Source organism: Nerophis ophidion, linkage group LG04, assembly GCF_033978795.1.
Source record: "Nerophis ophidion isolate RoL-2023_Sa linkage group LG04, RoL_Noph_v1.0, whole genome shotgun sequence".
Taxonomy (NCBI): domain Eukaryota; kingdom Metazoa; phylum Chordata; class Actinopteri; order Syngnathiformes; family Syngnathidae; genus Nerophis; species Nerophis ophidion.
This window is the reverse complement of record NC_084614.1, coordinates 14,975,485-14,987,900: the sequence shown is the minus strand read 5'-3', so window position 1 is coordinate 14,987,900 and position 12,416 is coordinate 14,975,485. Positions and strand designations below refer to the sequence as shown.

The window sequence follows — 12,416 nt, the reverse complement described above, 5'->3', positions numbered from 1 at the left end:
GCAAACTCCCATGCACCCTCAAGAACCCTGCGGAGAGTATAGAGCTGGTCCACAGTTCCACGACCAGGACGAAAACCACACTGTTCCCCCTGAATCCGAGGTTCGACTATCCGGCGTAGCCTCCTCTCCAGTACACCTGAATAAACCTTACCGGTAAGGCTGAGGAGTGTGATCCCACGATAGTTGGAACACACCCTCCGGTCCCCCTTCTTAAAGAGAGGAACCACCTCCCCGGTCTGCCAATCCAGAGGTACCGCCCCCGATGTCCACGCGATGCTTCAGAGTCTTCTCAACCAAGACAGCCCCACGGCATCCAGAGCCTTAAGGAACTCCGGGCGGACCTCATCCACCCCTGGGGCCTTGCCACCGAGGAGCTTTTTAACTACCTCAGCGACCTCATCCCCAGAAATAGGAGAGTCCACCACAGATTCCCCAGGCTCTGCTTCCTCATAGGAAGACGTGTTAGTGGGATTGAGGAGGTCTTCAAAATATTCCTTCCACCTATCCACAACATCTGCAGTCGAGGTCAGCAGAATACCATCCGCACCATACACGGTGTTGACAGTGCACTGCTCCCCCGGTAGGACTCCTTCTTCAGCTTGACGGCATCCCTCACCGCTGGTGTCCACCAAGGGGTTTTAGGATTGCCGCCCCGTCAGGCACCAACTACCTTGCGGCCACAGCTCCAATCAGCCGCCTCGACAATAGAGGTGCGGAACATGGTCCACTCGGACTCAATGTCCAGCACCTCCCTCGTGACATGTTCGAAGTTCTTCCGGAGGTGGGAATTGAAACTTTGTCTGACAGGACACTCTGCCAGACGTTCCCAGCAGACCCTCACAATGCGTTTGGGCCTCCCAGGTCTGTCCGGCATCCTCCCCCGCCATCGCAGCCAACTCACCACCAGGTGGTGATCGGTAGAAAGCTCCGCCCCTCTCTTCACCCGAGTGTCCAAAACATAAAGCCGCAAATCCGATGACACAACTACAAAGTCGATCATGGAACTGCGGCCTAGGGTGTCCTGGTGCCAAGTGCACATATGGACACCCTTATGTTTGAACATGGTGTTTGTTATGGACAAACTGTGACGAGCACAAAAGTCCAATAACAAAACACCACTCGGTTCAGATCCGGGCGGCCATTCTTCCCAATCACGCCTCTCCAGGTTTCACTGTCGTTGCCAACGTGAGCGTTGAAGTCCCCCAGTAGGACAAGTGAATCACCCGGGGGAACACTTTCCAGTACTCCCTCGAGTGCTCCCAAAAAGGGTGGGTACTCTGAACTGCTGCTTGGTGCATAAGCACAAACAACAGTCAGGACCCGTCCCCCCACCCGAAGGCGGAGGGAGGCTACCCTTTCATCCACCGGGTTAAACTCCAACGTGCAGGCTTTGAGCCGGGGGGAAAAAGAATTGCCTCCCCAGCCCGTCGCCTCTCACTGCCGGCAACGCCAGAGTAGAAGAGGGTCCAGTCCCTCTCGAGAGAAGTGGTTCCAGAGCCCTTGCTGTGCGTCGAAGTGAGTCCGACTATATCCAGCCGGAACTTCTCGACTTCGCGCACTAGCTCAGGCTCTTTTCCCCCCCAGTGAGGTGACATTCCACGTCCCAAGAGCTAGCTTCTGTAGCCGAGGATCGGACCACCAAGTGCCTTGCCTTCGGCTGCCGCCCAGCTCACAATGCACCCGACCTCTACGGCCCCTGCTATGGGTGGTGAGCCCATTGGAGGGGTGACCCGCATTGCCTCTTCGGGCTGTGCCCGGCCGGGCCCCATGGCCATCGTGCCCCACCTCTGGGCCTGGCTCCAGAGGGGGGCCCCGGTGACCCGGGCGAGGGAAATCTTCTTTCTTCTTCATAAAGGTCTTCGATGTAGCATGGTATAATATAATATAATATAATTTATCCATTGTCTACCGCTTGTTCTTGTTAGGGTTACAGTGGTAAATAATATAATGGAGTTTTCTATAATATATATGTATACAATGTAGGATATGATATAATATAAAATAATTACAGTTTAAAGGCCAGTTTCAAATGGAAAAACAACTGATTGATTGATTCACGGATTCTTTATAAACCATTAATGGACTGAAAAGTACTATAAGATGTTGCATAATTATTAGCTATATCAGATAAGGTTTTTCAATTGGCCAAAACAAATTAACAACGTAATATTTACGTCATTATTATTATTATTATTATTTTTTTAATCTTTATCTATAAATTTCAACATTTACAAACAGACGAGAAACAATAATCAAGATAAGTCCAACAACAGTACAAAACGTTACAAAACAGTACAAAACAGCGCCAGGGTTGTAAATTCAAAGTAACAAAAATAGAATACAAAAGAATATATGTATAATAAACAAAGTGCAAAGCCATAGACTCACTCAAATTCAGTAAATAACTACGTCGTTATTTACTTTCGCCTGGCGTCAACCGCTACGTGTTCCCAGAGACTGTTAACCACTTGTTTTGGACTTGTGAAAACACTCGATCACTATGGCAGGGCATCTGTCGCTTCATCCTGGACAATATTTATGACAAATTTGTGCTTTACTTTAAAGATGTGATTTTTGGTTTTACACTGTATGAACAAAAATTTGAAAAGGAATTCTACCTTTGCAACCTCATTATTTTATTGGCTAAGTTTTATATTCATAAATGTAAGTTTCTTAATACCCGTCCTATCTTTTGTGCCTTTAAAAAAGATCTGGAACTTTACATTAAAACGCTCTCTACCTCTAACAACAAAAAAGCTGTGAAAACGATGATGCTGTGTTCCAAATTTAAGTTGTTTGATGAATCTGAATAAGCCTACGGCTTTGCATTTTGTTTATTATATATATATATATATATATATATATTTTTGTATTCTATTTTTATTATTTTGAACTTACAACCCCCTGGCGCTGTTTTGTACTGTTTTCATAATGTTTTATAATGTTTATATTGTTTGACTTACTGTTTGTAATTGTTGAAATTTATAAATAAACCTTTAAAAAAAAAAAACCACTACGTGTTGTCACCCCGCCCCCACTCTCCTGCCATCGGCTGACGCGACAGCCATTCCTCGTTTTTGATAGGGCAACGTCGCTGTCTATCTCCGCTGTTGACGTGGAAACCCGGAAGTAGGTGTAAACAACTGCCTCGCTGGCGTGGAGGGAAAGAAGAGCAAAGTACAATAAAAACATTTCAAAAGAAAAAAAAAAATCGCAAGCTTTTGCCGCTGTTTGCCACATCTACTTTCTTTAAAACCACAACAAACGCGAACGGGGTAAGTACATCCGCCTATGAATGAGTGAACGAACAATACTGGAATGTTTAGTTTGAAATGATGCGTTTATGCGAAAGGAGAAACAGGTGATGGAATTAACGGAATTACCAACAGCTGTGTGAGGAATTGTACGCTATACTCTCACTTTTTAGGCGTCCGGTACAAGAGGTAAGCTTACTTTTTGCACTCACGCTTTTGTGTCATTTTAAAAAAATAAATCTGCATTGTCTTTGTAAAGACATTCTTGTACAAAAACTACTAATTATTGTCTTAATGTTTTTTTTTTTTAAACACTCCGTATCAATTATATGATAAAATGTGGATCAGAATAATTTAAATTTTACACAAATAAAGTATTTATGGAAATTATTTAAAAATATTGGCTATAATTTTAGTGCGATCGGTGCGGCGTCTTCAGTAATGCGGACGTTGTATCGATCCGTTGTGGTGAAGAAGGAGCTGAGCCGGAAGGCAAAGCTCTCAATTTACCGGTCGATCTACGTTCCCATCCTCACCTATGGTCATGAGCTTTGGGTCATGACCGAAAGGATAAGATCACGGGTACAAGCGGCCGAAATGAGTTTCCTCCGCCGGGTGGCGGGGCTCTCCCTTAGAGATAGGGTGAGAAGCTCTGTCATCCGGGAGGAGCTCAACGTAAAGCCGCTGCTCCTCCACATCGAGAGGAGCCAGATGAGGTGGTTCGGGCATCTGGTCAGGATGCCACCCGAACGCCTCCCTAGGGATGTGTTTAGGGCACGTCCAGCTGGTAGGAGGCCACGGGGAAGACCCAGGACACGTTGGGAAGACTATGTCTCCCGGCTGGCCTGGGAACGCCTCGGGATCCCCCGGGAAGAGCTAGACGAAGTGGCTGGAGATAGGGAAGTCTGGGCTTCCCTGCTTAGGCTGCTGCCCCCGCGACCCGACCTCGGATAAGCGGAAGATGATGGATGGATGGATGGATGGCTATAATTTTATATATTTTTTTGTTTCATTCGGTTGTATAATTGCTGTGCTTTGACAGTGACGTCACGAGTTAAAAAAAAAGTTTAGCCTTTTATAAATATAGAGAAAAATTGAATTGAATTTAATTATATTTATGTAGCGCTTTTCTCTAGTGATTCAAAGCACGTTTACATATTGAAACCCAATATCTAAGTTACATTTAAAGGCCTACTGAAATGAGATTTTCTTATTCAAACGGGGATAGCAGGTCCGTTCTATGTGTCATACTTGATCATTTCGCGATATTGCCATATTTTTGCTGGAAGGATTTAGTAGAGAACATCGACGATAAAGTTTGCAACTTTTGGTCGCTAATAAAAAAGCCTTGCCTGTACCGGAAGTAGCAGAGGATGTGCGCGTGTCGTCACGGGTTGTAGGGCTCCTCACATCTGAACATTGTTTACAATCATGGCCACCAGCAGCGAGAGCGATACGCACTGAGAAAGTGACGATTTCCCCAGTAATTTGAGCGAGGATGAAAGATTCATGGATGAGGAAAGTGACTGTGAAGGACTAGGAAAAAAAAGACGAGGGCAGTGGGAGCGATTTAGATGTTATTAGACACATTTACTAGGATAATTCTGGAAAATCCCTTATCTGCTTATTGTGTTGCTAGTGTTTATATAAACTATCAGACTGCATGGTCAGTAGTAGTGGGTTTCAGTAGGCCTTTAAATTTTATACAAATACTGTATTTATGTAAATTATTTTAAAATATTGGCTATAATTTTATATCAATCAATCAATGTTTACTTATATAGCCCTAAATCACTAGTGTCTCAAAGGGCTGCACAAACCACTACGACATCCTCGGAAAACTCACACCCAGTGGGACGTCGGTGACAATGATGACTATGAGAACCTTGGAGAGGACGAAACTATGTATATTGCTGTGCTTTGACAGTGACGTCACGAGTAAAAAAAGTGTAGCCTTTTATAAATATAGAGAAAAATTGAATTGAATTATATTTATGTATCACTTTTCTCTAGTCCAGGGGTCGGGAACCTTTTTGACTTAGAGAGCCATACAAGCCAAATATTTTAAAAAGTATTTCCGTGAGAGCCATATAATATTTGTTTTTAAGACTGAATACGACTAAATGCGTGCATTTTTAAGTAAAACCAACATTTTTAGAGTACAATAAGTCTCTTATTCTTTTTAATAACAGTTATTCTGAAGCTAACCAACAATAAATAAAATACTTCTTACCATTAATGCGACTTGAACAGGTGCGGTAGAAACCAGATGGATGGATTAAAATGCATGAGAATGTTTTATATTTTGAATGTTATTTTTGACACAGTGGTTACCAGCGGAATTATTCATTACTTATCGTGTTAAGCAATGTCAGCTAAGATTTATTTGAGAGCCAAGTGCAGTCATCAAATGAGCCACATCTGGCTCTAGAGCCATAGGTTCCCTACCCCTGGTCTAGTGACTCAAAGCACTTTTACAAACCCCGTTTCCATATGAGTTGGGAAATTGTGTTAGATGTAAATATAAACGGAATACAATGATTTGCAAATCATTTTCAAGCCGTATTCAGTTGAATATGCTACAAAGACAACATATTTGATGTTCCAACTGATAAACCTTTTTTTTTTTTGCAAATAATCATTAACTTTAGAATTTGATGCCAGCAACACGTGACAAAGAAGTTGGGAAAGGTGGCAATAAATACTGATAAATTTGAGGAATGCTCATCAAACACTTATATGGAATCCCACAGGTATGCAGGCTAATTGGGAACAGGTGGGTGCCATGATTGGTAATAAAAGCAGCTTCCATGAAATGCTAAGTAATTCACAAACAAGGATGGAGCGAGGGTCACCAATTTGTAAGCATATTGTCAAACAGTTTTAGAACATTTCTCAACGAGCTATTGCAAGGAATTTAGGGATTTTACCATCTACAGTCCGTAAAATCATCAAAAAGTTCAGAGAATCTGGATAAATCACTGCACGTAAGCGATGATATTACAGACTTTTGATCCCTCAGGCGGTACGGCATCAAAAACCGACATTGTGTAAAGGATATCACCACATGGGCTCAGGAACACTTCATAAAACCACTGTCTGTAACTACAGTTGGTCGCTACATTCGTAAGTGCAAGTTAAAACTCTACTATGCAAAGCCAAACCTATTTATCAAAAATATCCTGAGCGCCGCCGGCTTCGCTGGGCCCGAGCTCACCTAAGATGGACTGATGCAAAGTGGAAAGGTGTTCTGTGGTCTGACGAGTACACATTTCAAATTATACTTGGAAACAGAGGATGTGGTGTCCTCCAGAAAAAAGAGGAAACAACCATTCGGATTGTTATAGCCGCAAAGTTCAAAAGCCAGCATCTGTGATGGTATGGGGGTGTATTAGTGCCCAAGGCGTGGGTAACTTACACATCTGTGAAGGCACCATTAAGGCTGAATGGTCCATACAGGTTTTGGAACAACATATGCTGCCATCCAAGCAACGTTATCATGGACGCCCCTGCTTATTTCAGCAAGACAATGCCAAGCCACGTGTTATAACAGCGTGGTTTTGTAGTAAAAGAGTGCGGGTACTTTCCTGGCCCGCCTGCAGTCCAGACCTGTCTCCCATCGCAAATGTGAGGCGCATTATGAAGCGTAAAATACAACAGCTCGCCCCATCCTTGTTTGTGAATGACTTAGCATTTCATGGAAGCTGCTTTTATACCCAATCATGGCCCCCACCTGTTCCCAATTAGCCTGCACACCTGTGGGATGTTCTCAACTTTATCCGTATTTATTGCCACCTTTCCTGACTTCTTTGTCACGTGTTGCTGGCATCAAATTCTAAAGTTAATGATTATTTGCACAAAAAAAAAAAAATGTTTATCAGTTTGAACATCAAATATGTTGTCTTTGTAGCATATTCAACTGAATATGGGTTGAAATGAATTTGCAAATCATTGTATTCAGTTTATATTTACGTTTAATACAATTTCCCAACTCATGGAAACAGGGTTTGTATGTAGTGAAACCCAATATCTAAGTTACATTTAAAGCAGTGTGGGTGGCACTGGGAGCAGGTGGGTGAAGTGTCTTGCCCAAGGACACAACGGCAGTGACTAGGATGGCGGGAGCGGGGATCGAACCTGGAACCCTCAAGTTGCTGGCACGGCCACTCTACCAACCGAGCTATACACAACTAATAAGTATAAAATGCTTGAACGGATGGTAAATGGGTTGTACTTGTATAGCGTTTTTTTTTTTTACCTTTTTTAAGGAATTCAAAGCGCTTTGATACTATTTCCACATTCACCCATTCACACACACGTTCACACACTGATGGCGGGAGCTGCCATGCACGGCGCTAACCAGGACCCATCGGGACCAAGGGTGAAGTGTCTTGCTCAAGGACACAACGGACGTGACTAGGATGGTAGAAGGTGGGGATTGAACCAGTAACCCTCAGATTGCTGGCACGGCCACTCTCCCAACTTTGCCAATATAAAATGTTTAAATAAAACTACAATGAAATTAGGATGTAATTAAAATGTGAGTACAAAATGTATCCCTGGTGTGTGTGCGCTTGGACTACTACCCTTTAGAACAGGCGTGTCCAAACTTTTTCCACTGCGGGCCCCACATGGAAAAATGAAAACGTGCAGGGGCCATTTTGATATTTTGTCATTTCCAAACCAGAACAAAATGTATGGATTTTTTAAAAATTTTAAATTTTACCTTTAAGGGTCCCGGGGACCATAAAGGGTCTCAGTCATTAAAATGTTAAAAAAAAGTCAAATTATTATTTTGTATTTAATGCTTACAATAAATCTCTATATCAACTTTAAGTTGATATAAAGTAATACAAAAAAGGTTTTATGGCTTTTCTGTCAAAAGCTCCTTCTTTTTTTTAATAGTAAAACTGAAATATGCAGTATTTAGTAATTATAGCCCTAAAATATCAATAATGCAGGACACCATTGATTTTAATTACTTTATATTTTTTGAGTAATAAAAGTGAAAAGATTAATAAGATACCAATAAATATATTTGGGATCCAAAGGGTGCCCCACTCATAAAGTGATACATTTTTATTAGGTTTTTTTTACTTTCAACACATTAGTTACAGGATCAAAATCCATCCATTTTACATTTGAACTGTTATTTGTTTGTTTTATGCTCTTTTGTAAGAAAACTTTGATGTTTTTATATGGCAACCACACAATTTATGCAATATTTACAACACAAAACATTTTAAAGTGAAATACTTGAAGTAATTGGAGCCTTGAAAATAATTCATTATAACATAGATTTTTTGTCATTTTTATTTTTTTTTGAGCAATGGCAAAAGAAAAAAAAAACAGCCTGCATGGCAGCTTTGTGTCAACATTGCAACTTTTTCTCGTTAGATTTCACCTCATTTCCCTTTTTTTAAGTGTTGTTTTTCATTTTTGCAATAGCATTTCCAGAATGTGTGGCGGGCCGGTAAACAATTAGTTGCGGGCCTCAAATGGCCCTCGGGCCGCGCTGTGGACACCCCTGCTTTAGAATAAAGAACCCGAAAAGTGAATCCAACTAAAATAAAAATAAAAATATCTATAAATTTAAAGTAAAAGTACCAATGATTGTCACACGCATTTGTCCTCTGCATTTGACGCAGGGGAGGTGAGGGGAGCAGTGAGCAGCAGCGCTCGCCGCGCCCGGGAATTATTTTTGGTGATTCAACCCCCAATTCTAACCCTTGATGCTGACTACTAAGCAGGGAGGTAATGGCTCCCATTTTTATAGTCTTTGGTATGACTCCGCTGGGGTTTAAATTCGCAACCTACCGATCTCAGGGCGGACACTAACCACTAGGCCACTGAGTAGGTTTTTTTTTAAAGTAAAAACAAACAGGTACAACATGCTGCCGGGTTTCTGACAAATTTTTTAGTCCAGTTGCCAGTTGAATAGCACGCACGCACGCTGGGCAGTTGTCGATGCAAAATGTTCATGCGCGTGGAAAAAAAAAAAGTAATCTAAACCAACAGATCTCAACTCGAAATCAGTTCTCCCTGGTTTACTGAAAAGACTCTATTCGTTCGCATACGTCACAACCCTTGAAGGTTTAATCAGCCCTTACAAAGACTTGGAACGAATGGGTTTACTGTAATGTGAAACTAGTGTGACTCTGGGGAACATGCTTTATCAGTATCATCCTTCAGACCCCGCTTTGCAAAGCTGTGGAATACAAAACGTGTTCATTGTTAGTGATGTGCGGACATCGATACCACTGATACCTGATTTTTATGCTCCAATATCGATCCTCCAAATGAAAATGATTTTGTTAAAAAAAATGCTAAAAACATGTATTGTGTCAGTTATGTATTATGAGTGTCTAATCATTGTTATTAATTATTAGTTAAAACATTTCTCATTTTTCTATTAAATTTTTTCTTAGATTTTTACTAGTTGTTTTTTTCCATGTAAGAATATAAATCAACTTTATTTATAAAGCACATTTAAAAATTTACCACAGGGGTAGACAATATAATACAAATATAATACAAGTAATAAATGCCTGTGCAGAAATAATAATGTCCATATTTATTATGGTTGTTGTAATTAAAAAAAGAATAATTCACAAGTATTTAATTTTTTCATTAACTAAACTTTGTGTATATTTTAGGTATATTTATTTTTATGTTTTAGATCAGGAGTGTTTAAACTTTTTCAACTAAGGGCCGCTTACTGAAAAGTATATGGGGGCCATTTTTATACTTTTTTTGTTAAAAAATTTTTTTTAAATGGATAATTTTTTTGTTTAAAAACATATTATAAAAGTTGAATAATTGTATGTATTTATGTGTATATATATATATATATATATATATATATATATATATATATATATGTGTGTATGTGTGTGTGTGTGTGTGTATATATGTGTGAGTGTATAGATGTGTATATGTGTGTGTATATATATATATATATATATATGTATGTGTGTGTGTGTATATATGTGTGAGTGTGTATAGATGTGTATATATGTATGTATATGTGTGTGTGTGTATATATATGTGTACAAATATGTATATGTGTATATATGTATATATATATATGTGTGTATATATATATGTGTGTGTATATATATATATATATATATATATATATATATATTTAAAAAAAAATTAATTTATTTTCTTTGTTATAGGTGACTAAGTATATTTATTAGTTTTTAGCTTTTTTGCTTGACATGTTTATTTTTTGCTATTTTTATTTTTTTAGATACATATGTTATCTGAAAACACACAGCTTTTAAAACTTTTGCAGACACGTTAGGTATATTTGCACAAATTGTCGGATCAGTATCGCCGATACCAGCCTGAATTTTACTTTTTCGGATCGGAAAGAAAATCAGTGATATCACACATCACTGCTCATTGTCGGATCGGAAAGAAAATCAGTGATATCACACATCACTGCTCATTGTAGCTATAAATCCTGACTTCCTCACAAAACAAGTTTTGTAAATTGGTGTTTTATATATTGTGCTCCTGAATTATTGTCGCTGATACATCAGAATTAATTATTACTTATTGAGATTTAATTTATATTTCAGTATCCAATTGTTCAAGTTGGTCAAAAAAATTTTTGTAGTTTAAATAAGTATACTTTTGTTTTGTCAGGCAATTTAAATATTTTTTGTTACGGGCCAAAAAACAATGTTTAAGTTATTCTTTTTTGTAAATGGATATATATTTCTTTATTTTTGTGGTTGCCTTTGATGTAAAGAGTACAATGGTATGCAGAGGTGTACAATTTTATAGACAAATGATACTATTTATAGTAGCGGCATAAGAGTGGAGGGAAACAAAATGTTCTCTTCTACCTGCGGGGAGGCTAAAAAAAAGAAAACAATTGAGAGTAATCCGAGTGATTCTGCACACTTCCACGATGCACACTCCCCAGGCTTGTGGAGATGTACTGCATGAATGGATCTGCGCTCCCGCAACGAATATAGAAAAAAACACTTTAATGCAAACCCCGTGGGAATTCAGTACCAAACCAAATGTTCAAATTAAAATACAAACATGTTTATTGTCACACACCGAGCACTAAAGGATTCTTTAAGGCAGGCCTGGGCAATTATTTTGACTCGGGGGGGCCAAATTTAGAGAAACAACGTTTCTGGGGGCCGGTATATCTGTTTTTAGGAACACTAATACAAAACCTCACAATAATGTCTGATTGAAGGCTAAAAACGTTATGACAGACCGCCTTAGAAAACGTAATGGAATTTTACATTTTTCTATGAAGGATAAAACAGTGAATATTGACAACACATGAACGTCACACCCCCTTTCCATCGACATATTTTACAATCAAGTGAAACGCAACAAACGCTGAAACATGAATGCGAAGGGTACAAAATAAGCCCACCTAAAATCTGATACATCTGATATTTGCTGAATTTCCCCCAGGGATCAATAAAGTACTTTCTATTCTATATATCACTAAGCTTTAAAACTTTGTTGTGAAAATCTCCTTCCACGTCCGTGGAAACGCTTACCGCCCACACTGCTTGGTGCCTCGTCTGAGCTGCTGTGACGTAGATGACCATAGTGACTAATTAGATGACCATTGCAACTAATTAGATTACCATAGTAACTAGTATATCATCCATAAGCGCAGATTCCAAGCATTCAATCCAATCCACTTTATTTGTATAGCACATTTAAACAACATAAACGTTTCCAAAGTGCTGCACAACAATATTAAAAACAATATTCAAATATTCTTCGCTCCACCAATGACTGAATAAAAAATAAAACCGATAAAAAATAAATAAATATGATCAAAACCGATTTTAGAGGGTAAAACCAATTAAAAACATAAATAGAAATAACAAAAAAACAAAAAAACACAGAGGACCACACAACTCACGTAGTGTTAAAAGCCAAAGAATAAAAGTGGGTCTTAAGACGAGACTTAAAACACTCCACTGTGGGAGCAGTTCTAACATGGAGGGGCAGAGTGTTCCAGAGCTTAGGGCCGACCACAGAGAAGGCCCTGTCTCCCCTGGTTTTGAGTCTGGTCTTGGGCACCACTAGCTGGAGCTGGCTCTCGGACCTCAGAACGCGCGCAGGAGTGTAAATTTGGATGAGGTCCGAGATATAATGAGGTGCCAGTCC

The 12,416-nt window shown here is 39.6% G+C and overlaps 1 protein-coding gene across 4 annotated transcripts in view; it reads left to right on the top strand.

The window, feature by feature from the left end:
• The window catches only part of triqk (triple QxxK/R motif containing), a 43,397-nt gene that overhangs the window by 3,980 nt on the left and 27,001 nt on the right, over positions 1–12,416 (top strand). For 2 of the 4 annotated variants that reach the window (XR_009806407.1, XM_061897185.1), the window contains exon 1: positions 3,121–3,275. The exons of 1 other annotated variant lie outside the window; for it this stretch is intronic. The gene's annotated coding sequence lies outside the window, so the exon portion shown is untranslated. Of the gene's footprint in view, positions 1–3,120; positions 3,276–3,390; positions 3,444–12,416 lie in introns of those variants that run through there. One more of the 4 variants, XM_061897186.1, reaches the window with a different exon arrangement.